The following is a 25,630-nucleotide window of genomic DNA, read 5'->3' as shown; positions in this document are numbered from 1 at the left end:
TTAGCTAGCAGAGGGAGGAACTAAGCCTCTTAGATGAGGAGAGAAAAAGGAAGCAAAGGAGTGGGCCAGGAGTATGGAAGACTATTTTTGCAGTAGCAGTGGCACAAAGAAATCAGGCCACTCCCAGAGCAAAGCACAATGGAGCCCCGCAGAAATCAGGCCTGGTAATTCTCTCAGAATCATGGCCTTTGCTTCATTTATGCCAGGCACCCAGGTGGCACTCCCTAAACACCATTGACCACAAAAGTGATGTTGTTGACTGGGCAGCACTGCCACTCATTTGACCAATTATTTATGATCGTTCAGCTGATTTCCCACTCTGGTAATAAGTCTTCAATTTTACTGCAAACACAATTAGGGCACGCCAACACAAATGCTTTACCACCACAAAAATAGAGCTTACCTCCCACTGGATACCTTTATGCACTAAATTTGTGGTTAACAGACCCACTATCAAAGTCCCAGGCAGTGTTCTCCTGCCTGCAGATGAAGATGGTTGTAGGAAAAGTCAATAGACTGAGGTCAGCCATACCAGTGTAGGATGGAATCTACATTTTCTTTTTTAGCAATCTTAGTGCATCTACTTCTTTCCCACCATTTTATTATAACCTCCTAATACATATATATACATTTTTTTCTTTCATTTCAAATACCAAATCTCAACTGATCCAGAATGGCAGACTTCTTACTATTTTTGTGCTCTCTGTGTGTCTTTCTCTTATGTTTCACACTCAAGTCAAATTGAGGGGGAGAAGTTTGAAATTATATAATTCTTTAAAGTCATAAAATTGAATCTTTTTTTCTTTAGAATGTCTATTTCTCCCTTTCCAGATTTCCTCCTAGTGTTTATTTCCTTGGTATGCTTATGAAATGTTGTTCTTTCTTTCTTTTTGGCTGCACTGGATCTTCATTGCTGTGCGTGGGCTTTCTCTAGTTGTGGCCAGCAGGGGCTGCTCTCTCTAGTTGTGGTGCTCAGGCTTCTCATTGCAGTGGCTCCCCTTGTTGCAGAGCACAGGCTCTAGAACTTGGACTCAGTAGTTTTGGACCCTGGCCCAGTTGCTCCGAGACATGTGAGAATCTTCCCAGACCAGAGATCAAACCTGTGTCCCCTGCATTGGCCGGCAGACTCTCAACCACTGGAGCACCAGGGAAGTCCCTGGAATGTTGTTCCTTGATGTCAAAACATTTTGCAGCTTAGATCCTACATATATCACTACCTTTCTTGACCAGCCATAACTGACAGAAAATAGAATAAGACAAGTGCAGATCCAAAAGGCTGGCTTCCCTTTGGGCTACAGCGCACCCACCCATTTCTACCCCAGGCCCCTTAATTCACACATAACCAGGGAAATCAACCTCCTAATAATAATTCCAGAATACATTTCAAACAAGAAAAGAACTGTGAATTCTCTAAATCTTAATATCTAGGGCCAAATGGAAAAAAAAAACAAAAACTGGGGATAATCCAAATACTCTCAATTGGCACAGCTAATCAACATTTGATTTATATTTCTTTGAGACATTTAAACCATAGATTTTCTTCCCTTCCTTTGAGATTTCTCAACAAACTCTGCAAAACTACCTTATGTATGACAAATAATCTCAACTATTTCTTCTGGATGGATGGCCTAAGCTTCACTAGTTCTCATTTAACTGTTTTTGGTTTATTTTTTAGAACAATAATTAAGGAATACCTGTCTCATCAAAATTGGCTTATTAATATTTGTGAGTGAATAAATACCTGATTGATTCTCTAAACTTAGAGACTGAAAGCTTAGTGGTTTTAACAAATTGAGACTCTAATCCTTACCCTTGCCTTATTCCCCTCCCACCCTAGAAGTAACTCTTATCCGCTCTACTAAAGTCTCATTGCCCTTTAAACCATGTTTCAATTTACACATTAGTCGCATGTCAAAATAATAGTAAACCAAGAAAGAAAACAGAATCAAAGTATGATTTCCACAGTCTGTTGCAGTTTTTAAATATGTTCATAATGTTTCGATTGGGATGGTCTTGTGACTCACTTTCAACAAAGAGAATATGCACAGATGTCTGCGTGTGACTTTCTAGATCAGGTCATGAAAGTCATTGCAGCTTCCACCTTGGATTACTTCCTTGGGAAGAACCCAGTTGCCATGTCATAAAGTCACTCAAGCAGCCCTGAAGAGTATTCCAAATGACAAGGAACTGAAGCTTCTTATGAACAGCCGTGTAAATGAACCATCTTGGAAATGAATCTTTCATCCCCAGTCAAGCTTTCTAATGGCTACAGCTCTGGCCAGTGCCTTCATTGCACCATCATGAGAGACCATGAGCCAGAGCCAGCCAGCAAAGCTGCTCCCTAATTTCTATCCCATAGAAACTATGAGATGATAAATATTTATTGTTTTAAGCTGATAAGTTTTTGGATAATTTATTATGCAGCAGTAGATAACTAATATACTGATTATTTCACTGATGCATTACCTCTTCCCTATTTGATCATACATTCGGTTCAGTTCAGTTCAGTCACTCAGTCGTGTCCAACTCTTTGCGACCCCATGGACTGCAGCACGCCAGGCCTTGCTGTCCATCACCAACTCCCGGAGCTTGTTCAAATTCATGTCCATCGAGTCGGTGATGCCATCCAACCATCTCATCTGTCGTCCCCTTCTCCTCCTGCCTTCAATCTTTCCCAACATCAGGGTCTTTTCCAGTGAGTCAGTTCTTTGCATCAGGTGGCCAAAGTATTGGAGTTTCAGCTTCAGCATCAGTCCTTCCAATGAATATTCAGGATTGATTTCCTTTAGGATGGACTGGTTGGATCTCCTTGCAGTCCAAGAGACTCTCAAGAGTCTTCTCCAACACCACAGTTCAAAAGCATCTATTCTTCAGCGCTCAGCCTTCTTTATAGTCCAACTCTTATATCCATATATCTTATACTTACCTTTCTATAAGCCCCTCTAGTCATGACAGTTGACTATGGCACAGAATATCTGTGCAACATTTAATCGATTCAAAAATATATGCAAATCTGTGTATTTCTTAAATTAGGAAAATATCTTTTTAAATATTTATTTGGCTGCGCCAGGTTTTAGTTGTGTCACCCAGGATCTTGGCATACAGGATCTATAGTAGTGGCATGCAAACTCAGAGTTGCAGCTTGTGGGATCTAGTTCCCCAACCATAGACTGAACCCAGGCCCCCTGCATTGGGAGTGCAGAGTCTTAGCCAATGAACCACTAGGGAAGTCCCCCCAAATATTTTTTAAGTATCATCTCCCTGATAGAAAATCCTAATAATAATTATTGTTGTTCAGTAGCTCAGTCGTGTCTGACTCTTTGCAGCACTATAGACTGCAGCAAGCCAGGCTATTGGCTATCAATGTGTCTGAGGCACTTACATTATATTTATAAATACTGTATAATTATACATTATAAACTACATTATAATTTTATGTTATGTTATTAAATTTTTATATTATAAAATTATTTCATTTCATGCTCATCACAGCCTTTGCAATTGGTGTCTTTATCCACATTTTACAGAGGAGAAAATTAAGTCTCCAGAAGTTGAGAAACTCAACTGCTTAATAAATGACAAAGTTGGAACTCAAAATCATATCTTGGAAGACCATACTTTCTGCTCTTTCTTTATGACCACCTGAAGATTCCTACTTTAAAATCTCCACCTGATGAAAGAGTAACCCAATACATATATGTGACTTTAAATTTAAACACATACCTTATCAGACAAGGTAACTCACAGTCTTACAATAACATAGTAATCAAGAGCCTAAATTATTATATTACTGTATTCATCCATTTAGATTATTTTTGCATCCTTTTTAATGAGTTTAAACATATCAAATGAATGTGGGAACTGTTCCTCTTAGCTGTCCCCAAATTTACATCTTGCAGGAAGGAAAATTCTGCCACATTTTAATGAGCTTACTGGTACCACTGTTAACCAATTTCATTCTCTATTAGTCTCACATAGACTATAAAAATATTAGCAAGTTGTTGCAAAAAATTAATTCAAACATCTATATCATGAATGGTAAAATAATGTTTCTTTAGAAATCTGCCTCAATTTCTGAAATAAGCTATATGGAAATGCACTAGAATAGATGGATGTTTTTTCACCATCAAAATGATCCTTCAGTTAATTCTGCTGAAAACAAGAATAAAAGTTGAGATGCTGGTTAGAATATTTTTTTCTCAAGCTACTGTATTTTTTTCATATCAAGACTGACAATTAGCAATGGTTTCCTGCATTCACTGGTGAATTATCTTCTATAATTTCTAAAAGAAGTAACCCAAAATGAAGTATTTCTAGAGAGCTGTATTATTGTGTTTGTTTTTCTAACTTCACATTTTTTAATTGAATCAAAGACTAAAGGGATTTTTAAAATTTTCAACAATGGATCACATTGTCTTACATTTTTATTCACGCACTTCTTGATGCTAGTAGATTTTTTCCTTTCATATTTTCAATTTGACACTCCAGATTGTTCAATTTGTTGAAAGATGGAAGACTTAAGAAACACGTTAATCTGTTTTTCTGAAACTGTGGAGCTCCTATAGTCTCCTTCCAAAATATGCATAATAAAAATACATTAGTATTTCTGGGAAATACAAAAATTTTCCAAGTTTAGCTATTAGGCAATTTCTTCTGCATTTCTCAGTACAGGAAAAAAAAAAAAAAAAACTTAGTAACTGGAAGATCAAACTAGGAAAACCCAGTTATTGCATAGTAAATCCCTCTACCATTTTACTTGCAACTGATTAGTTAAGGACATGTACCATCTTACATCTTGCTCTGGATTATTTATATAAATGTCTGTTTTCTTCCCCAGAACATTATAATCAGTGTATAAGCAGGGGTCTTCTTTTAGAAGTTTGGATTTTTCTTTAGATCCTAACTGATAGGTAAAATTAAATTATCTCTCAAGTTAAAAAGATCTTGGCTTCCCTGGTAGCTCAGATGGTAAAGCGTCTGCCTGCAATATGGGAGACCCAGGTTCAATCCCTGGGTTGGGAAGATCCCCTGGAGAAGGAAATGGCAACTCACTCCAGTACTCTTGCCTGGAAAATTCTATGGATGGAGGAGCCTGGTAGGCTACAGTCCATGGGGTTGCAAAGAGTTGGACACGACTGAGCGACTTCACTTCACTCACTTTTTAGACATTTAGTCCTGTAGGATTTCAGATGCAGTGTTAACCAAAAAAAGAAATGGAACTGGTCTCTATGTGAAACTTTTGAAATTTGTTACTTACTCACTCATTCTTCAAAAGTCTCTAGGGTAGATTAAATTATTGGCTCCAGTTCTTCACTCTCCTGTGATAGAATTAACCATGTAAGTGTACATTTCTCTTTTGTACATTTCTCTCCCACTGTGAGTGAAGCATGCTTCTCTGCCATGTTGATATCACTTTTGGGTCATTGGCATACTTGCTTTGCCAGTGAAATGTTAGTGGGGGTCATAAATGTGGTCCCATAAATTTGGCTTGCTTCTTACATTGTTGCTATCCATCATGTGAGGAACATTCTAGGGGTAGATTCTGTTTCAAATGAGGATAAGAGAAATGTGGAATAAATATGCACCCAATATGTAGATTGGCACCAAGGTTAGCTAATGCTGACCAAGCACAGCAAAACCTTAGCCAAATGTCAGTCCATGAACAAAACAAAATTAAATGCTTGCTATTATAAGCACTGAGATTTGGGATAGCTTGTTACACAGCACTATTATAGCAATAACTGTCTGTTACAGTGCTAGTTATCCTGTCTTCACTGAAAGGATTAATAAGTTAATACATTTCAAGCCCTCAGTAAGTATTGTTTGCTGTTATTCTGTCTAGCCCTAGATGCAAGTATAAGCGGTAAATTGAGAGACACCAAACCTTGAATGTCCAAAAGTATGTTGCCAGCTCCACTGCCCAAGTAGTACTATCCACTCATACTCAATATGATGTAGTGCATGGCACAGCTAATTTCAGAGACAAATGAATTTTATTACAGGAAAATTGAGATGTAGTACAGAAAAAAAAAAAATCTAAGTACAACCTCAACTACTGAGAAGTAACTTTCATAAAATCACAAGCAAAAACATTTTGTAAGGGAAATAGAGTTAAAAGGTGGACATTGATATGACTTCATCTAAATATCAGTTCAGCTTCAATAATCTATCTACAATAAAGCAAAGAGTTAATTTCTATTCCTGTTGTTCCCAAAGATTTATCTCTATTGTTATCTTGGCATTATTTTGAAAGCGAAAATGTTGGAAACAACATAAATGTACAATAGGGAATTAAATAAATTTTGATACAGATATAGAATGGTATAGTACAAAGCCTATTGCAGAAAAATGTTGCATAATATAGAAGCATATCCATTAATATTGCTTAAGTTAAAAATACTATAAAATGTTATTTATGGTTTGATTCCAAATTTTTAAAAAAACATACACTCAAAATGTGAAAAAAATGCTCAAGTTCATGTCTTTATGAAAAATGCAAATTATAACTAGATAAAGAACAATTTTCACTTACTGGATTTCCGAAGATCCAGCGGTCAATAACACATTATGTAAGAGGTTAAGGGAGACGGTATGTTCATCCATTGCTCATGAGAGCTATAAATTGCTGCAGTTTTCATAGAGGATAACTTGGCAATATCTATAAAAATTACAAGCATATCTAACCTTTGATTCAACTATATGAATTCCAGAAATTTGTCCCCAAATACACTTTTATTATGTGCAAAGTGATATATACAACAGGCATTGTAGGTTGAATTGTGTCCCTCTCAAAATTTTCATATTAAAGTCCTAAACCCACTACCTCAGAACATGACCTTATTTGGAGATGGGGTCCATAGAAGGTAATGAAGTTAAAAATAGATAATTAAGGTGGGTCCTAATTCATTATGGTGCACCCCTGGTGTCTCAGATGGTAAAGAATCTGCCTGCAGTGCAGGAGATCCAGATTCAGTCCCTGGGTCAGAAAGATTTTCTGGAGAAGGGAATAGCTACCCACTCCAGTATTCTTGCCTGGAGAACTACATGGAATAGAGGAGCCTGGCGGACTACATTTCATGGGGTTACAAAGAGTCAGACATGACTGAGCGACTAACACTAATCCATTATGACTGGTGTAAAGAGAGGAAATTTCAACACAGAGGCACACATAGAAGGAAGATGATGTGCAGAGACATAGGGAAAGATGGGTATGTACAAGCCAAAGAGAGAAGCGTGGAGCTAGATCCTTTTCTCAGAGCCGTCAGAAGGAACCAGTGCTGCCAGCACTTCAATTTTAGATTTCGAGCCTCAGAACTCTGAGATAATAGATTTCTATTGATAAGCCACCCAGTTCATGGTGCTTTGGCCCAGCAGCCCTAGTAAGCTAACACATAAGATCACTTATTGTAGAATTACAAAAACAGAAGATAGGAAACAACTTAAATAACTGTTAATAGGGAACTGATTAAATAAATTATTTATATATCTGCATTATATATTGAATGCTATACATCATTTTTAACATAAGATGTATTAATACGGAAATATCTCTAAAGATAGATTATAAAATGAAAAAAAAAAAACAAGGCACAGGGCAATTTGAATATTAAGCTACTATTTGGGTTGGGGAGAAGAAAAAAATATACATAAAGTTATTTGAATCTGCTTAAAGTATCTCTGCAAGAAGAAAGAACAGAGAACATTGGAGCCTCCATGGAAAAGAGCTAGAGAACTGAGGTTCTGAAGAAGGAAGATTTTTAATTTTCTAACATTTTTATCTTTTGAATTTCGATCCATGAAACTGATTCAGATATAATCCATGTGTATGTGTGCATGTGTATACTATATTAGAGAAATTAATTGAAAAATACAAGCATATAATCTTAAGGCAGTGAGATACAAAGGTTTTTAAAATTCCTGTCTTCTTTTTACTTAAAGTACTACCGTGGCAATTAGATAAATGACTATATTTTTAAAATATTATGTCACTTAAAAATAGGAACATACAAACAATAAGAAGAGGACTGTTTTGTTTTGCTTTGCTTCTTAATCAACATGGTATCTGGAAGTACACTAATATAAGTACTTTAGGGAAAAACCTCCCAGCCATATTTTGGCCTGAGAAACAGAAAACAAAAACAATATTAAATAATTGTCATGGTTATTGTAAATTCCAGTTGTACTAAATCAAGGAGAATCTTTTTCTTTCAATAGATAACAAGTACAACAACATAGCGTAATTCATTTGCTCAAAATACATAGAGTGAAAGTTGGTCAGTTGTGTCCGACTCTTTACAACCCCATGGACTATACAGTCCATGGAATTCTCCAGGCCAGAATACTGAAGTGGGTAGCCTTTCCCTTCTTAGGGGATCTTCCCAACCCAGGGATCAAATCCAGGTCTCCTACATCATGGGCAGATTCTTTACCAGTTGAGCCACCAGAGAAGCCCAAGAATACTGGAGTGGGTAGCCTATCCCCTTCTCCAGCGGATCTTCCCAAGCCAGGAATCAAACTGGGGTCTCCTGCATTGCAAGCAGATAAACCATTGTTCATTAGGATGCCACTAAAATAAAGCTGACATGCATATACTCTGAAATTTAGTCTACTTAGCACTACTTTTAATCTAATACTACAAGTGTAGTAGTAGTGAGAGTTGGACTATAAAGAAAGCTGAGTGCTGAAGAATTGATGCTTTTGAACTGTGGTATTGGGAAGACTCTTGAGAGTTCCTTGGACTGCAGGGAGATCCAACCAGTCAATCCTAAAGGAAATCAGTCCTGAATATTCATTGAAAGGATTAATGCTGAAGCTGAAACTCCAATACTTTGGCCAACTGATGCAAAGAACTTATTAATTGGAAAAGATCCCGATGCTGGGAAAGATTGAGGGCAGGAGGAGAAGGGGACGACAGAGGATGAGATGGTTGGATGGCATCACCGACTCGACGGACGTGAGTTTGAGAAGCTCCGGGAGTTGGTGATGGACTGGCGTGCCGGAGTCCACGGGGTCACAAAGAGTCAGACATGACTGAGCGACTGAACTGACTACAAGTGTAAAGAAATAGAAGTCTTATCATATGTAAAATACATTAACAAACTGTATCATATCTGAAAGACTGTCTCTCAGAAGAAAAAAATAAAATCGAGGGCAGGTAGTTGAGCCCTTATCAGTTCTTTAATGAACTAGCAAACTTTTCTGTATAATAGATAACACCACAGGGCCAACAGAGCTAAAGCCAGCAGTGATACTATTGTACATGAAGCAAAACAGCTCCCACAGGCACGCTCTAAGATAAACCGTGAAAAAGAAAACTCTGAATAATGTGAATTTTAATGTTGACTTTGAAAAGATTTCATTTTTCTATAGGATAATCTAGGTCAGCAATAGACCTTTACAGTTTTGCTAGTATTAAAGGCCTATAGAAGGAAATTGCTTATTTAAAAAAAAAAGACAGACAATTTGTATTCTCTTGATTTTACAAAGCAGACAACATATCATTCATGGCCTCATATTTATCTTTAATATGCAGCTATTAAAAAACGAGATAGTCCAAATGGGTTTTTCATTTGCTGGGTTAGAAATAAAATCTTGTCAAATTCAGTAGAGAATTTACAGAGCACTAGGTAAGATTGGTTTTGCATTACAGGTAGATTTAATATCCAAGTTTCTTGAGTCAGATCCAAATGCTTCTCAGTTGTTTTTCTTGTCCCCCTATAGCAACTGGAATAAAATTCTTGGCTGTGTTTCAAACGAGAAATAATGCATTGATATTTGATACTGGGCTTCCCTGGTGGTTCAGCTGGTAAAGAATCTGCCTGCAATGTAGGAGACCTGGGTTTGATCCTTGGGTTGAGAAGATCCCCTAGAGAAGGGAATGGCTACCCACTCCAGTGTTCTGGCCTGGAGAATTCCATGGACTGTATAGTCCATGGGGACACAAAGGGTGGCCTGTAGAGTCCACGAGGTCACAAAGAGTCGGACACGACTGAGCGACTTTCACTTTCACTTTTCTCCATGAGGAAAACAGAGCCAAAATCATGTTTCCATAACTCCCAGTATTATGAAGAATGTTGAAGCATCTGGTCAGTGCATACTCCCAGAAATCACCTTGGGCAACAAGAGGAAGACACGTTGGCCAATAGTATGTAAGAAGAAATTACTCAAAGCTACTTAAAATAGGACAGAAGCTGCTAGGAGGCACACATTTTGTTCTGTGTGTTCTGTAGTTGCTAACTACAGAACACAAGTGCCCTTTGTCATGGTTTTAAAACGTGTACAACTTTTTTGACACTCTTCCCTTAAGAGATTAGGGTCTGGGTCCCCTCCTGTGAATCTGCACTGCTCTTAGTGATGTTGTACCCACAAGAATGCTGTGGATATAGTGCTGCACAATTCTGAGGCTAGGTCGAAAAGGCCACACAACTTCTGCTGTTTTCTTAGGATGCTCATTCTGGGAAAGTCAAGTGCCATGTAAGAAATCTGACTACCTCTGAGATCACCATGCAGATGCCATGTGTAGGCAAACACAAAGTAGACAAACTTGCTGAGCTCCCAGGCAGTAGTCAACATCAACTGCAGCTGGATGAATGAACCATCTTGGATGTCCTGCCCAGATATCTTTGTCCCAGCCAACACCTGACTGTAATCACATGAGAGATCCCCAAATAACAGCTGCCCAACTCAACCCTTCCCTATTTCCTGACTCACCCAGTAATGAGCAAAATAAAAAGATTGTTTTATGCTACTCAGTTGGGGGAAATTTATTACAAGGCCGTAACAGTCAGAGTACTGCTTTACACAAACTATGAAAAAAATAGATAATGGTTCAGCCTTTTAGTGTGTATAAAATCTAGGATCAGTAATCAACCTTCATTCTCTAAAAAGCAGTTGTATCTTTCCAGCTCTGATACTCCTGAGTTCTCAATATTCCATTGGTACTCAAATCTAGAGTTTAGACTGGGCTAGAAAAGATTGGGCTGGGATGCCAGTAACTTCAAGAACAATTGTTGGTCTCATCTACCAGCCAATAAAATTGATTATTCATGAAAGCTGAACAAATGCTGCTTTAGCAAGAAATCAGCACAGAGGAAGCCATTGTTCTGGATATGCTCAAGGGTCTAAGAATATTGACTAGCTAGAAATACCTCACTTGAGCAGAGACATTACTCTCACGTCTTTTCTTATCCCTTAACATTTTCCATTCTCTATCTATATTATTCAAGGTCGGAATAAAGTTGGGGGATTTTTTTTTTATTGGCTCCAAAGTACAGCCATTTCTAAGTACACAGGGCACATCTAGAGATGGCAGAGTTTATTATAAAACTTAGATAATGGCCCATGGTTCATCCATATAACTGATTGTTGCAGGACATTTAAAGCCCCAAACCTAGATTTATCCTGCATAAAAGTGGGATGGTTAGATAGATTCAATGAGCTTCACTCTCACTTGATTTGCCAATGAAGCTAAGAACTTCCAGAGATGGCTGAGCATTTTTAAATGATAAATGACAAAGCACTTTGGCCACATCCATTTAGATAACCTCTACACAGTGCTAGAAGGAACTCAGGCAAAATAGACTGAATTTTACAGTTCTGGGTCCGGTTCACTTATGTCATTTGTCTCATCATAATGATAAATTTTCAAGCAGATAAGCAGAGGAGCCAAACCTGTGTCTCGGCTACAAAGCGATTTTAAGAATCTTCCCTGAGTTGTAACATTCTGTATGAATGATGCACTGCTTCAAAGATGTTCTGTTGCAAAGAAAATTCGGATTTCTCCTTTACAGACATTTTAATGATTTTCAATCACATAACCTCTTTTTAGATCACTTTCTCTACACGCGAAGAGTCGGACACGACTGAGCGACTTCACTTTCACTTTTCCCTTTCATACATTGGAGAAGGAAATGGCAACCCACTCCACTGTTCTTGCCTGGAGAATCCCAGGGACGGTGGAGCCTGGTGGGGTGCCGTCTATGGGGTCGCACAGAGTAGGACACAACTGAAGCGACTTAGCAGCAGCAGCAGCAGCTCTACATATTATGTGAAATTCAAGTTATTGGTTAAAGAGCTTATTCAAAATTATTCAAAAAAAGAGGTTAAAATTACAAATCAGCTTGGGTAGTTGGAAACTTTCAGATAAAGAGCCCTGTGTGATACATACTAAGTCACTTCAGTTATGTCTAACTCTTCGTGACCCTATAGACTGTAGCCCGCCAGGCTCGCCTGTCCATGGGTTCCTCCAGGCAAGAATAGTGGAGTGGGTTACCATGCCCTCCTCCAGAGGATCTTCGTGACCCAGGGATCAAAACTGTTTCTTGCATCTCCCGCATTGTCAGGCAGGTTCTTTAGCAGTAGTGCCACCTGAGAAACCAGGTGATATATTTATTACCTGCTTACTGCCCTTAATAAGTCATTTATTGAGTGCCTATTGGATGTCCTTGATAACTGATTTAAGATGAACATATACTGTGTTTTCCTGACCTGCATTCACTTCTCCTTATACTGGCAACAGAACCCTTATTTTCATTGGGGGAAATTACCCTTTCTTCATTCACATGCCATACATTTTGCATGGCGTAGACCCTGCTCCATCCCCTCCATTTCCACATGTAGACATGTATATGAGCCAGGGCTTGCCAATCAGAACACTGGGAGTAGTGAGGATATCACAAGTGGTGAGTGATAAACAGTTCCTTCAAAGGGGTAAACGCAGGTGAACACAGGATGAATTCCATGGAGTGTGGGATTCAGGGGAGGGTGTGGAGAAAGGTAAGGGATGGTGGCCTTGGATGTCTGCTGAGAAGTTTGGAACATGTTCTGGGAGCCATGTGACAGCTTTCGACAGGGAAGATAGGAGATCACAGATGTGTTTTTGTAAAGTAACTCAGTCTGCATTGTGGAGAGTGATTTTTAGGGGCCCAAGATAGAATCAGGGAGACAGTTGGGGAAATAGCTGTAGTTGTCTCAGATGTGATCATTATGGGCTCAACTGAGTTTCTGATAATGGGGAGGAAAAGAAATGTTAAGGTGGTAAGAGCCGGTTGTGACTGAGGAGAGGCGTGAGGAGAGGAAGAAGCACACAGAGGCTGCTTATTTACAAACCTTGAATTATGTTGTCAACCTCTTGGGGTGGGACTCATGTGTGGTTCTTTTCAGTATCTCTCATTTAGGAAGCGCTTGTTTGAATCCAATATAATGGGGTGCTTAGGAGCCCAGATTCCAAAGCCAAACAGCCTGTGCTTGAGTCCTAGCTCTGCCAATTACTGACTGTGTGACTTATGCCTTTGATGCCTCAGTTTCCTCATCTGCAAAATGGAGGAGATACCTGTAGCTACCTCACAGAGTAGTTGGGCATATTGAAAGAACTATTCCATGTGTAATACTTAGGAGAGTTCTGGAACATAGCAAGTACTCTACAAGTGTTATCTATTATTATTAATATAGTGTACTTGTAATATGTGACTCAGTGGTAAAGAATCCACCTGTCAAGCAGGAGACATAGATTTGATCCCTGGGTTGGGAAAATCCCCTGGAGAAGTAAATGGCAAGCTACTCCTGTATTCTTGCCTGGAAAATTCCATGGACAGAGGAACCTGGTGGAATATAGTTCATGGGGTCACAGAGTCAGACATAACTTAGTGACTAAACAGCAGCAGCAGCAGCATATTTTCAATAAATATTATAATAACCAATTGACATTCCCCCCAAACACATATATTCTAGGGGAAAATAAAAAAGATGTCTTTTGACATGATGTTTATCTTGGTTATCTGCTTCTTGGTGCTGAAAGTTACAAGTTACTTTCTGCATGTATATGTATATATATTATTATTATTATTTTAACAAGAAAAAAATGACAGAATGAAATAATAGCTGCTAACAGGCCAGAGTCAAATTGGGAAAAGCAAGAAGCCAGAAGGCAAAAGCTGAAGCACAAGCTATTTAATATCTTTATTAATGATCTGAAGCACAATGTAAATTGTACATTATTCTTATTTGCAGAAAATCATAAACAGTGAAAAATAGATCAACAGTACAGAATAATCTAGAGACCTTGGAGAGGCACACACGTTTAAGTGTGATGAGTTCAATTTACAAAAACATAAAACAATACACTTTGGGGAAAATACAATGAAGCACAGACATAAACTGAGAATTCTTCTAAAGAGCAAAAAGGCTTAAGAGGATTTAGAGATGAGAGTGGATAACAAATTCACAAGAGCTTACAATGTGCTGCTAGTAGCAAAAGAAAAAGGCAGGGGAAGTAAATAGAAGAGGAGTAGTGTGAAATTACTGAAACTGAGAGAACAGAATAATACTATGCAATAATCTAAGTTATTCCAAATCTCTTCATGATTTTCCAATTTCTTAGAAAAGTACCTAGCAATATATTCTTCACTAGGAAAATGTATGTCTTCATCTCTGTATTCCTGAAATAGCGAGGGAACATAAAAAATAAGCCTGAGCAAATGGAAATAAACAAGATTCTTTTCATAGTGGAAATAGGGCTCCCAGATATTAATAAAACTTGTCCTTTAGTTTAAGGAATTTGGGTGAAAAATAATGTAGCACTATTAGAAGCTAGTTAGTGTCTACAAAGATGTCATTATTACAGACATCGGGTTTTGCCATCATTATCTGTAAGGGAAAAATACATTGCCTTGATTTATTTATGCGGTCAGCAAATTTTATTGAGAAATAATATAAATTATAATGAAGCCAGATGTTGTACAGTGCAGAGAGATAAAAAATGAATGAGATATAGTTCTTCTGCAAGAACCATGCCCTTAAGCTGTTCATCATAATCCCATGTGGTGAATCTACTGACAGACATACAGACAGGAATAGAGCTTTAAAACTGCATGGTGGGGACAGCAGCAGAAAGCTAAGGCAGGAAATGCTCTAAGCAGTTTGTGAGGCTAGAGCAGCAGGTCTAGGCTGAGAGATGTGAGAAGTAACACTGAAGAACACCCAGGTCCTTAAGGAGTCACTGAGGAGTGTTAAGTTAGGAAGGATAAAAGCCAGTTTGGGGTTTTATGGGGGTCACTCTGTAGCCAGCACAGAGGCTGAATTTGAGAGAAACAGGTTTGGAGATAAATGACATCTAAGAGCTCAGGTATCGGGTGTTACAAGTAACATCTGGTGTTTTACCTGTGCTGTGTCCATGAGTGGACACCTTCCTTTGGTAAGAGCAGCTGGATTTCCCTTGGGGAAGATCCTTCCCCACTGGCTTCAGGCTTGATGAGGAGATGTGGGCAGAAGACTCAGGCTAGGCCGATCATACTCATCCTTTCTCTCTCCCCGGAATTTGAATCATGAGGCAAGGGACAAATGAACTGAAAACAAAGGGAATTTCTTTACCCCTACAGCAATGTCTTCACGAAACTGTTTTCTTTCTCCTAATTCCCCTGCACCCCCTTACTGCCTTTCTGTGCCCCTGCTGGCCCCTCCATAGGCCTCAGCTTTTCCCCCTGGATTCTGAGACCTGCTTCTTTAAGTTTTTGGTTTCAGTTAGCCAAGTTCCCATTCTGTTACCTGCACCTAAAGGAGACAAACTAATAAAGGTGTGAGAAATAGTTAAAATAAGCAGGGCACAGGGGTTCCCCTGGTGGCTCGGTGGTGAAGAATTTGCCTGCCAATGCAGGAGACACAGGTTCAATCCCTGATCTGGGAAGATTTCACATGCCACAGAGCAACTAAGCCCATGTGCCACAACTACGGGAGCCTGCGCTCTGGAGCCTGGGAGCTGCAGCTACTGGGCCCATATTCCACAACTGCTGAAGCCCGTGTGCCTAGAGCATGTGCTTCACAACACGAGAAGCCATCACAATAAGAAGTCTGCACATGGCAACTAGAGACTAGCTCCTGCTTGCTACAACTGAAAAAAAGCCCATGCAGCAATGAAGAGCCAGCACAGGCAAACATAAATAAACAAATAAAATTATTAAAAAAGAAAAAATAAGCAGGGCATAGTTTCTCTTTCAAACTATTCTTTATTAAGAAGTATGGCTAGGAATATATATATTATACATACATAGTTATATATACACATATATATAGCTATATATATATATATAGTTTCTAAAAGGATATATATATATATATATATATATATATATATATATATATATATATATATAATTTCTGAAAGAGTATGTACCAAATTGCAAACATGACCAAGTTCTACAACTGGCAAAAAAAAAAAAAATAGCAAGCATTCATAAACTATTTCAAATACATCATTCCAAGAAATTATTTGTGAAATCCCTGTTTTTATGCACAAAGTAATTGAACTTTCAAAGATATGGGTTTTCCCAACTAGCATTGGAAAATGTTTAAAGCTCTACTCCAAATGCCTTAAAAGCATATTGAAGGGACATGTAAAATCAAGTCATGATATTAGAACTATTGAACAGTGGGCTCCCCAAGCATTTTCCCTTAGGGAAAATAGAGTACTTAAAAGTATTTTTTCTATTAGGTATAGAAATGAATGAATTTGAAATTATTGAGTACCCAACATTGCAGCACAGAGGAATAATGTTCTGGAAGTCTTACTTAAATTACTGACATCAGATATTTGAAAATGAATGACTGTGAAATCTGCCTACAGGTAAGACACCATGTATGCAATTATTTGTTCAATTTCAACTAGAGAGACGTGCTTTTAAAAGCTTAAAATGAAAAGTTTTTTAAATTACCTTAGCCATTGTAAGTATAATTGTACAATCATGGACACAGGGCCCTTCTCTTTCTCTAATAATTGGATATTGTAAAGTGAGAGTTACCCCACCCAGGAGTTAAGTACCAGCAAGGTATATAACATCTGGCTACACTCTTATCTAAAAATCTTTAAGGATTCTCCATTTCTCTCAAAACTAGTTCACACACTTTATATGTAACTTTCAAGGATGTCCGTCAATTAACAAGATCTTTCAAATTTTGAGCTGAGGCACTGACCAAAATGTGCTCGATCCCACTCTACTCTCTTGCCCCTGGATCCCTTTCTTGTGTGCTCTTCCCCCACTGCCACTGTTTCCATCTGTCTGTCTGTACAAAGCCAGTCAATCCTTTAAAGATCACCTTAGAGTTTATCTCCTCCGCAAAGATCACTGCAGCCATCAAACCACCCTGATTTATTTTTCTTTAAGCTCTTCTTAAATCTAATCACTGGCATGGATCAAAAATCATTTTGTGTCACTATTTTTCTTTTTTCTTTGATCATATCATGTGACATGTAGGAACTTACTTCTCCCAACCAGGGATCAAACTGATGCCCTCTGCATTTGAGCACAGCATCTTAACCCCTGGACTACTAGGGAAGTCTGCTATCTTTCTGGTTACACGTTCACCTATGATTTCCATGACTAGAGCATTTATTCATTCATCAAATATTGCCTGAATACCTACTCTGTGCAGACATGGTCCTTCATACAGAGAATCCAACAGTGAGCAAATAAAATATAGATACATATAATCTGGTTGGGGAGAGAGATGGGAATTGATTTTTTTTTTTATTAATCAAATAACCAAACGGTTGAGAAAGAATTTTACTGTATCCATGAAGATAACTCTAGCTTCAAGTGACAAAATCTTCACCTCAAATCGGCAAAAACAGTATGGACACTTGCCACCTCTCGGAGGACATTTGACATGCTGATGACTCCACCTGCTTGAGGTTGTCTCAGTGCTGCCTACCTCTTTCTGTGGTCTCCATCCACAAGCTGGCAGGATAGCAGGATAGGAGAAGCTGTTGGAGGCAGCTCATTCTGGTCAGCAGAGGCAGAAAGATACTGTTTCCTTCTGAGTCCTCTCCTTAACAGCAAGAAACACTCCCTGCAGCCACCTGGCACGTATCCCTTTCCGTTTCATGGTCCAAAACTTGGTTATGCACCCATTCCTTAACCAGTCCTTGTCAAGGAGATTCACTGTGAGATGGAAATAAGGTCATACTCACCTGAGTCACATAGGGGAGGGCAGATATCTGAACAAAATTCAGGTTTTTTACTAAGGAAAAAGTTTTAAATGAATGGTGATTAGGCAACTAGCTGTGCCTGATGCAACTATCTACCAACCACGACTCAGTGCCATGACAGGAGGTAACATGACGTCATGAGAAAAGCACAGGAACAGGACATAGTCTGCAGGACTGTGGAGTGAAGTGGTCAGATTTGAGAGAGATACAGGAGTAAAGTTGACAGGGCTTAATGAGTCAGAAAGGCATGGTAAGAAGGATAGCAGCTTCAGAGATGACCTCCAGTCTTCTGGCTTGCATCTACCTTGAATAAGTCAGGTAGAACTGGGGCCATTTCCCAAGCTAGAAAACACTGGAAGGAGACCAAGTTTGGAAAATAACTTAGTTATTTTGTTGTATACATGTGCTTTATTATCCTTTGAGACATCCAAGAAATAATGTCCATGAAGCAGTCGGGTGTATGGGTTTGGAGTTAGGGGAGTGATTGGGCTGAAGAGGTAAATTTGTGAAACATCTATTTTTTAGAGGTCACTGAAGCCATGGGCATGAGTAAGATTTTCCAGACAAAGAAAGTGAAGAGAGAAAAGGAGGAGACTCAGGACTGAGTGTTGAGGAGCCTCAACATTTAATGGCCAAAAATAAAAACAGCTGAAAGGGGGATAGAGAAGGAACTGCCAGAAGGTAATAGCACATGCCCTACACAGTACATCATATTTCTTGATCGACTATGGTTACTCTTTCCATTTAAACTCAATTAATGATTATCACAATTGGCACCTTTGAAAAGTACTGTTATTCTCAAATGATCCTCACTATACAATTTAGCACTTCGTTTTACCCATATGCATTACAGCTGTTCAGACCTGCACATCTACTGCATGCTTCTGTTTGTTTCCCAGCCAGACAGTAAACTCTCCATTGGCAGTGACCAGCTCTTATATTTTATTTCCTTTGTTCTCAAGATCATAGCACAATTTTCTTCCCACAGAAGTCATTCAGCAGATAATTAAATTAATTCTGACACATCCCATACATTTATTTTTTATTTTATTGTTTTGGCCATGCTGTGCAGCAGGCAGAATCTTAGTTCTCCAACCAGAGATGGAAACTGTGCCCCCTGCAGTGGGGTCTTAACCACTGGACCACCAGGGAAGTCCCTCTGGTACATTTAGAATATCCTTCATTGTAGGCTATAGAAAAGGCTTACTCTTCTTGTTCTGAGTTTAGTACCAGGCCTACCTGATGGTACAGTGTAAAGAACTAAGATGAGGAACCAACTAGTCTATTTCTAATCCATACCCATCACATTCCCAATATCAAAATTATCAAAAGCCTTTTTTTTTTTTTACTAACTATGCCTTTGCCATTTAATCTGCAGCTTCTCATTATTTTTCTAATAGAATGGTTAATAATTTACAAAGTACAAAAATGAAGATTGTGACTTCCAAGAAACATGACCCCTCCCTTTTTTAACTAGATAAGAATTGCTAATAACATTAGACTGCTGCCAGTCAAGCTACACCATTCTAATTTTATGCTCCTAAAATGCATTAGAACTCATTTCTTCTCTGTCCCTTTAATGGCCAACTTTTCAAATTAATTTTAGAAACTCAATGCATAATGACTGTAGGCCATCCCACTTTTAAGAAGCTGGGTCTTAAACACAACTTGTGGTCATTTAGTCAACATCTGCACACTTTGGCATCTCCAGTGGAGACATAACAAAAGCAGTTGTCTCAGGAACCTTAGAATCATTTTAAGTAAAGCAACAGGTAAATCCCTATTCAAATAGGCAACATAAAAACGTCACTGTCTGAATATTAAGAGGGAAATATTTTCACTCCAATCACCAGGAAACAGAGGAGACATGATAAGGTCAGCAGTGAAGAAGAGTTAGTGACCACCGCTAGCAGGTCTTGCCATGAAAATAGCCACACCAGAAACTCCAGAAGAGTTCTTGCCAAGTCTGTTGAAATTCCATAGCAATATCTCTGCCAGTTTTCAGTAGGAAAAAAAAAAAAAAAAGCCCAACATTTTCATCGTTTGTAAGGACACAAACACAAAAGGGCAGGGTGTGTTATAGATGCTTTGTTGTTCACTCCCTACTCAAATTCCATGAGACCCCATGGACTGCAGCATGCCAGGCTCCTCTGACCTTCATTATCTCCCAGAGTTTGCTCAAATTCATGTCCATTGAGTTTGTGATGCCACCCAACCATCTCATCCTCTGCTGCCTTCTCCTTCTGCCTTCAATCTTTCCCAGCTTCCGGGTCTTTTCCACTGAGTCAGTTCTTCGCATCAGGTGGCCAAAATATTGGAGTTTCAGCTTCAGCATCAGCCCTTCCAATGAATATTCAGGGTTCACTTCCTGAATATTGACTGGTTTGATCTCCTTGCTGTCCAAGGAACTCTCAAGAGTCTTGTCCAGCACCACAATTCAAAAGCATCAATTCTTTGGCACTCAGCCTTCTTTATAGTTCAACTCTCATATCCATACATGACTACTGGAAAAACCATAGCTTTGACTACACCAACCTTTGTTGGCAAAGTAGTGTCTCTCCTATTTAATACACTAAGTTTGTCATAGCTTTTCTTCCAAGGAGCCAGCGTCTTTTAATTTCATGAATGCTTTGTACCAACCTGTACAATTTACCTGCTTTATATCCTGAAGCTCTGTGCCCAGTAGGCCATCAGTTAGGCTGTCAATCAATCTGCACACCAATATTGAGAGCCTTCTGCAAGTCCATGTGGAGATGAGGCAAGGCTGTGGAAGCAAGCTTTCCAATCTGGCACCTTTCATTAAATTCCAGAATCACTTGTCTTTGTCTCTGTATTAAAAGAAATGATTTCATGTCCAGTCCCTCCTTGAAAAAGTGACAGAACTCAACTATGCAATATTCATTAGCTCTTTTTGGCAATCCCATTAAGCTAATGGAAAATCAGGTACATTTATATGCAATTATTACATATTGAAAAATTAGAAAATGTCCAACTTCTCTTTTTATAGCACACACGTATTTCCAGGTTTCCCTCTATGGTTGTGAAATAAACACATGCAGCTGAGACATGTCTATAACCCATTGTAGAACCGGCAGGTTTTCAGTTTGCTACATTTACGTGCCATGTGACAAGCAGTCAGCTAGAACTGGTTTTGTTGGTTTAACTTTCCTGTCCTTTTTCAAGCAAAGCTATGCAACTACTAACCCCAAATTTATCCAAAGTAGGAGAAGGTTTGAGGGATACCTGAAGTGGGGAACTGTGTACCATTTCTATACTTCTTGTCATGGCCACCAAAAGGGCAGTGATTGAGAGACAGGCCTGCATTGGTGGTTAATAGTGCTCACCTTGGAGACACCTGGGGTCACCCAAGTGACTTAGAGGCATCTGCTTCATGTGTCTGAGCCTCAGCCTGTTTATCTGTAAAATGGAAATAATATTAGTGTGAAAGCCAAACATATAGCCTCAGGAACAAAAGTTAAGAGGATGCCCAAAACTCAGACATCAAGGAAAATAACATTTTGATCCAATATTTTAAGAAATCAAGTTGAAAATCTGCAGCCACTTGTTTTTTTTTGTTTTTTTTTTACTTTATTTATTTTAATTGAAGGATAATCTCTTTACAATATTGTGTACAGCCACCTGTTTTTGTACATAAAGTTTTATTGAAACAAAGGCCAGCATTAGAGTGAAGCAAGTGAGCCAGGGTCATGCAAGTCCAGGGTCAGTTCTGTCTTTATTTAAACTGTTGACATTTTGTGTAGTATGATTTGTAGACATTGATTATAGGTTTTTTAAATACTGTCTTAAAATATGATTTATCTCAGTTACTGGTTTTCAACACTCACTCAACTGTAGCCCCGGTTGTCACTAGTACCCACCTCCTGGTGTTATTGGAAAGACTGAATGAGACAGCGCCTCTAGATATTGGCTGTTGGCCACTCTTGTGACCCACTGTTCTGTTCCTCCTCATTGCCGATCCTCTTGGTCCACCCCAACTACAGTGCACTCCCCACCTCAGGTGCCCAGCCTCTCTCCTTCTCTATCTGAGGCTTCTCTCCCACAACAGGGGCGCTTACATAGCCCTGAGTGAGACATTCAGAGATGCCAGAAATTTAATGCCTCCAAAGGGAACCCTCAACCAATGAGAACAGTTGGCTGGTGAACAAGTAGGCCTTGGGGACTTCCCTAACAGTTCAGTGGTTAAGACTCCATCTGCATTTCCAACGCAGAGGGTGCTCGCTTGATCCCTGGCCACGGAGCTAAGATTCCACATGCTGTAAAACATGGCCAAAAACAAAAAATAGGTCCTTCATTATATGGAGGTTTCTTCCTTGCTTCTTTGACAAGCAGGACTAGGGTGAAACAAGTGAGGCACTGTCTCAGGAGCAAACTTTAAGGGGGTACCCAAAAACTCAGTGTCAGGATAGAGTTTTTCTTTTTTTTTATTGAGGTATAATTGACATTTTAGTTTCAGGCATATAAATAATCATTCAGTATTTGTACACATCACAAAGTGATCATTGTAAGTCTAATTAATATCCCTCACCATGCATAGTTACAAAAATTTCTTTTTCTTGTGATGAAAAGTTTTAAGACCTACTCTCCTAGCAACTTTCAGTATGCCTTGCAGTATTATTAACTATACTATGCAGCACATTACATTCTCTTATAATTGGAAGTTAGTACCTTTTGACAGCCCTTCACTCTTTTTTCCCATCCCTCACCATCTCTGACAACCAACAATCTGTTCTCTGTGTCTATGAGCTTGATTTTGTTTGGTTGTGGTGGTGGTTGTTGTTTAGATTCTATATAAAAGTGAGATCATATCATATTTGTTTTTCTCTGTCTGACTTATTTCACTTAGCATAATGTCTTCAAGTTTCATCCATTAACACAAATGGTGAGATTTTGTTTTTATGACTGAGTAATATTTCATTGTATGAATATGCCACAACTTCTTTATCCATTCACCCATTGATGGACCCTTAGATTTTGTTCATGTCTTGGTACTTGTCAATTATGCTGCAATGAACATGGAGATATATATATCTTTACAAGTTAATATTTTTGTTTTCTTTTTGTTTTCTTTGGACAAATACCTAGAAATGGAATTGCTGCTTCCCAGGTGGCACTAGTGGTAAAGAACCCAGCTACCAATTCAGGAGACTTAAGAGACACTGGTTCAATCCCTGGGTCGAGAAGCTTTCCTGGAGGAGCGTGGGGCAACCTACTCCCTTATTTCTGCCTGGAGAATCCCATGGACAGAGGAGCCTGGAGGGCTACAGTCCATGGAGTCGCAAAAGGTTGGACATGACTGAAGCGACTTGCCACGTCCCATGGTAGTTCTATTTTTAATTTTTTGAGGAACCTCCATATTTTCCATAGTGACTGTGCCAATTCACAATCCTACTAATAGTACACAAAGGTTCCCTTTTCTCCACATCCTTGCCAACACTTGGTATTTTCTTTTTGATAATAGCCATTCTAACAGGTGTAAAGTGATATTTCATTGTGGTTTTGACTTGCATTTCCCTGATTATTAGTAATGTTGAAAATATTTTCATCATCTGTGTGTCTTCTTTGAATGGAAGTTTAAAAAATATTTATTTATTTGGCTGTGCCAGGTCTTATTTGCAACATGCAGAATCTTTAGATGCAGCACACAAACTCTTACTTGGGGCATGTTAGATTTAGTTCCCTGGCCAGGTATCGAACCCAGGCCCCCTGCATTGGGAACTCAGAGTCTTAGCCACTGGACCACCAGGAAAGTCCCCTTGAATAGAGTTTTAATGCAATATTTTAAAAATAATGAACCATAATATTTAAGGACAGAAACTAAGATTGATTTGAGGTTGGTGCAAGTCTTACACTCCACATCCTTTCATCTCAATCCTGAAAGTAGAGCTAGAAATTTAGAGTTTAAGAATTAATAAAAGAAAGAAGTGAGGAGAAATAATGAGGGAAAAACTAAGTTCCAACATGCCAGGGATTCTCTTCATTTTCCATTCCCAACATCATAACACATTTCCCTAACAACAAACTACTCATTACATATGAAAATTATGACTGCAATGTTTTTGCAAAACAGACAATGAGGTGTAATCAAACACATTTGGCCCCCAGAACATTTTTTACCTTCGGCCAAAAATCCTTTTTCTTACTTCCTTGATAAGAAAAGAAAACAAATTCACATACGTGAAGCAAATGAAAGGTCTCCATGTGTGTTTTAATTACTCAGTTTCTCTAATTCAACCTAGTTTTTAATGAGAAGCCAAGTAGAGCCTGTCAAGAGCATGTATGGTATGCCTAGTTCAGCGGATGTTGAAAGAGCTCTTTTCTTGTTTATACTCAATGCCTGACAACTTAAGAAAACCTAAACATAAGATTTTTCTCTCCACAATCCTTCACAGTGGCAGAAGATTTTAATATTTTTCTTGTTCTTGCCAGTTTTACCTCACTCTGACATGGAGCCAAGTGCTTGGGAAAATCAGTGCTTTTGCTGCCAAGGGGGCTGTCTGGAATAGAGATGCATGGGAAATGTAGTTTGCTTTGTATTTACCTCTAAGGTTTCCATAAAAAACATGTCATCTTAAAATAAATAATCCTAGAGGGCTTGGAATGTAAAACATATGTCTTTGCTCTGTCAGAAGTGCAGCATCTTTGAATGCTTCTTGATCTTAGCACAATTTCCTGGGAGAACCTACATTCATTTGTGTAGCACCTCACTGAGCTCTCTCTATTCAACCTGGGACATAATCTTCCTTGCTCCTCCACTTGTTTTCCACTGCTGCTGCCTCCATGATTATGACACAACCAGCCAGCATTTCTTTCAACTCAATACACAGCCACTAGTCAAGCAGATATTAGCTTCATCCTATTTGCATCTAAAATCTGAAGACACATTCCCGGGAGAATCCATGCAGAAAGCACTGATGAAAGTCAATAATAAATAAGCCTAGTTGTGATGGCCCACTAAATTGAGCAGTCCTCTGGTAACTTTCCTGAAAATAAATGCAGGTTGTAAAGGGGTGTTTTTTTTTTTTTCAAATAAATTTCAAAGTATTTTAGTCAAACACTCAATAAGATATTAAAAGATGAGCAAGATTTGGTTTTTCTTCTTCAGCTAATATCATATTCTATTAAGCTACATTAACTTGGTATAAAATGAATCGTATTTTAATACAAGTTAGATATCAAAAACAAATCCTTTTTTTAAAGAATGAGGAAATATGTTAACCAAAGTGCTAACCACACTGTGTGAAACACTCAAGTAAATGGGTGTTGTAGTGTCAAAATGCATAAAAGTTCAACACGCTTACCTAAACACAAATGTTGCCTCTGATGAAAGTATTAAACAATTATACACCTTGAAATCTAAGCCATTCTAGTGTAGTTTGAGTCATTTGTGGAGAAAACCAGTTGGAAAATTAGTCTTAAAAGCAAGTGATAAATTACTGTTATAAAAGTAAAATCTGAAACTGAAGAAATTGGCTAGATTTTTTTAGGAGATTGAACAAACATGATCATATTGGAAAAACTTGTATTGGTTGCTTAGTTTTTGTCCTGTCGAAATTAGAATTTCCTTTAAACACTCTCAAAGTCTCTTGTGAATATTTTTCAAAATATATTAAGGGTGGTTTAATCATATGGCTT

At 38.5% G+C, this 25,630-nt stretch overlaps 1 protein-coding gene and 1 long non-coding RNA gene across 2 annotated transcripts in view; one reads left to right on the top strand and one right to left on the bottom strand.

The window, feature by feature from the left end:
* Positions 1-25,630, bottom strand: part of FHIT (fragile histidine triad diadenosine triphosphatase) — a 1,651,033-nt gene that overhangs the window by 1,510,979 nt on the left and 114,424 nt on the right. The window lies entirely within an intron of this gene.
* LOC145519838 (uncharacterized) overlaps positions 1-25,630 on the top strand; it is a 120,872-nt gene that overhangs the window by 23,313 nt on the left and 71,929 nt on the right. The window contains exon 2 of the long non-coding RNA XR_014063954.1: positions 16,484-16,615. This is a non-coding gene — a long non-coding RNA (uncharacterized LOC145519838). The remainder of the gene's footprint in view (positions 1-16,483; positions 16,616-25,630) is intronic.

Source organism: Giraffa tippelskirchi, chromosome 9, assembly GCF_054371585.1.
Source record: "Giraffa tippelskirchi isolate mGirTip1 chromosome 9, T2T-mGirTip1v1.2.pri, whole genome shotgun sequence".
Classification (NCBI taxonomy): domain Eukaryota; kingdom Metazoa; phylum Chordata; class Mammalia; order Artiodactyla; family Giraffidae; genus Giraffa; species Giraffa tippelskirchi.
Note: the sequence above shows the minus strand (reverse complement) of the source record. Positions and strands in the feature narration are given on the sequence as shown.